This window comes from Suricata suricatta, chromosome 7 (assembly GCF_006229205.1).
Source record: "Suricata suricatta isolate VVHF042 chromosome 7, meerkat_22Aug2017_6uvM2_HiC, whole genome shotgun sequence".
In the NCBI taxonomy this organism is placed as follows: domain Eukaryota; kingdom Metazoa; phylum Chordata; class Mammalia; order Carnivora; family Herpestidae; genus Suricata; species Suricata suricatta.
This window is the reverse complement of record NC_043706.1, coordinates 49,315,735-49,318,875: the sequence shown is the minus strand read 5'-3', so window position 1 is coordinate 49,318,875 and position 3,141 is coordinate 49,315,735.

The window sequence follows — 3,141 nt, the reverse complement described above, 5'->3', positions numbered from 1 at the left end:
TGAGGCTCTGTGCTGACAACTCAGAGCCTGGAGCCTGCTACAGATTCTGAGTCTCCCTCTCTCTGCCAATCTCTTGCTTATACTCTCTGTCTCTCTCTCTCAAAAATGAATAAACATTTAAAAAAATAATTGAAGAGGCAGTCCTGAGTGCAAATCCTGTGAATGCTTCTCATGGGATGGTGACTTGGGCAAGCATTCAAGCTCTGATTTTCTATGTTGGGTTTCCTAAGCTAAAAATGGGGTAACACCAAGAGCATACTTTACACACTGTGTGTTAGCCAATTTGACAATAAATTATATTTTAAAAAATAAGAAATTTAACTCAAATAAATAAATAAAAATGGGGTAACAGCTATTTCAGTCCCTACTGTCATTGCTGACTGCCTCGTCTCAATTTTCCTTTAAGGGACTTGATGCTTTGGGGGGAAAAGGAGGCTGTTATAGGGTTTTCCTGTTAAGAAAGGAATAAACAGATTGAAGCTGCTGGATGGCTCAGTTGGTTAAGTATCGGGCTCTTGATCTTGGCTCAGGTCATGATCCCACAGTTGGTAAGATCAAGTCCCAAGTCAGTGCAGAGCCTGCTTGGGATTCTCTCTCTCCTTCTCTCTCTGCCCCTCCCCCATGCTCTCTCTGTCTCTCAAAATAAATAAATAAGCATTATTAAAAGAGAAGGTAATGAATGAGTTGGAACCACCTGGGCATACTGTGTAAATTAGTACCTGGGAGGAAAGACGACCAAAAAGAGGGTTAAAGAGTCCAGATAGACAACAAGGTAAGGAGGTGCAGCAGAAGATTCCCTCAGAGACTTAGACACCATCTGGCTCTGAGCAGAGCTATTTCCAGACCAAGGAGAGCAAGGGCAGTCTGGCACTGAGGCCCCGACCCTTCTGGCCTCCGCACACTGAAGCTCCCCAGGCTAAGACAACTAATTAGTGCATCAGCGGACCTTCTCGCTCTCTGGGCAGACGTGGAAAATGTCGCATGATGCTTCTTCTGGCTACAGGAACCAGAGGGCATGTGGGTCCCTTGTGGTGACACCAGAGGGCAAGCTTATACACCTGGTATAAGGCATCCCTTATATGGGGGCTGAGGGGCAGGACTGAGGTCAAGTGATCACATTCTGGGGAAAAGAACCGTGGTAAGTTGGGTATTAAAATTTAATGGTATTTCATTTTGTATATAATCTAGATGGATGAGGTCAAGACTTGGTTGTTGATGACAGTACATACCTCACACCATATTTTCCCAGTTCTAAGATGCCATTAGTTGTAAGTTGTGCCATTGATTTAAATAAAAGGTTTTTTCTTTTTTGGGGAAAAATATTTTTTTAACCCTACCCATAACATAGATCATAAACAATGATTATAAAATAAATCTTAAATGCAGAAATCATAAATTATAACAAAGAAGAATCAGAATGGAAGAAATTTGATATTTATACTATTTAAAAACTTTTCTATTATTCAGCAAGTAAGTGCTTTTAATGCTTTGATGATGGTGAGATTCTTTACAAATATTACCTTTACATTTTGAAATAAGCATGCATGGTTTTGCACAAAATATTTGCATAGAGGTAAGGATAAATTGTAAAAGATTTTGATTAATAGTCTTTCCCACTAATTAAGATAACTACTTTTATTAATGTAAGCTGTTTAAGTAGTAACTTTCAATAGAAAACAAGGTGATAATTTATACCTCAAAAAGGGGAAAGTACGTATTATATACTTTGTAAAAGCTTTTGAAGTGTTTCATTTGGTCACCATTAAAGATTTCTAAAATTTCATCACTTTATTCTCTATGAAAATGTAGGTATATTCTAAATAAGTATTTAAGTAACATTTTACTGGGCACAAAACACTATGTGCTTACCTAAGACTTAAAATTGAGGTGTAGCCCACAAATTGTAGAATATTAATATTAAAACAGACTTAATTAAATGAGGAGAAAAGAGTTTCTATTACATGTATAGAAAGGAGTAAACTTGATTAGTTGGGGGATATGAGGAAAGAACAAATCCCTTCACATACGTTGTTTTATCTGTAAAAATAGGTAATTATCATATCATGGTTTACTCCAGGAGACACAAAGACAATGATAGTTTCTGAAAATGAATAATTACATCATGTGTAAAAATATTTGCCTCCAGCTGCAATTTACTTTTAAAAGCTGTAGACAGGTGCTTGGATGGCTCAGTCAGTCGTGTCCAACTTCGGCCTAGATCATGATCTCATCATTTCTGAGTTCAAGCCTCACGTAGGGCTCTGTGCTGACAGCTCAGAGCCTGGGGCCTATTTCAGATTCTGTGTCTCCCTTTCTCTCTCTCTGCCCCTCCCTGACTCGTGCTGTCTCTCTCTCAAAAATAAATAAACATTTAAAAATAAATCAATCAATCAAAGCTGTAGGAAAAGTTTGCGTGTGTAATAAAAACAAATGTATTTCATACTATTACCTGTAAGTTTCATCAGAGGTCAATAATTTTATTACCCTGGAATCCTCAGTAATTCAAGTGTTTCGGTATTCAAACAGTTGATAAACATGTTCTTTTAAACAGCACTTTCCCAGAGAGGGCTTTCCTGAAACAGCCACCCCTGTCCCATCTGGACAATGTCCTCCTCCCCTTACTCTTTGTCATGACACTTTTTTACTCTCGTAAAGCATAATCATTTTAAATTATGCATTCCTTCATATGGCTTTTTATTTAACACATCTCTTCCTGCCCAGCATGGCTGGCAGCTGAGAAGGAACGACCTGCCTTTTGCTCACTATTTTGTCCAAGCATTTGGCACATACCTGGCACCTAGTGGGCACTTAATAAGTATTCTTTAGATCTATTCATATTTCCTCAGTACCCTTACTTTACTCCTCTACCGGCCTCCCTTTAGTGAACCGCAACTTTCCCACCTCCTCTGTTAACCCCTGCGAAGTAGTCATTGACTACTGGAACTAGAAGAACATGACTGAGAAGCAGGAAACTGATGCAATCAGATGGACACCATCTCCACAAGAAACAAGGAGGAAGTGCCCACACTCTGCAGAAATGCTACAGAACACTGGGAAGGGCCAGGGACAGAGAGGTCCCTGACGTCAATGTCCCCAGAGCCCAAACAGCTGAGTTCGCAGGAGGGCCCTGGGCCTGGACCT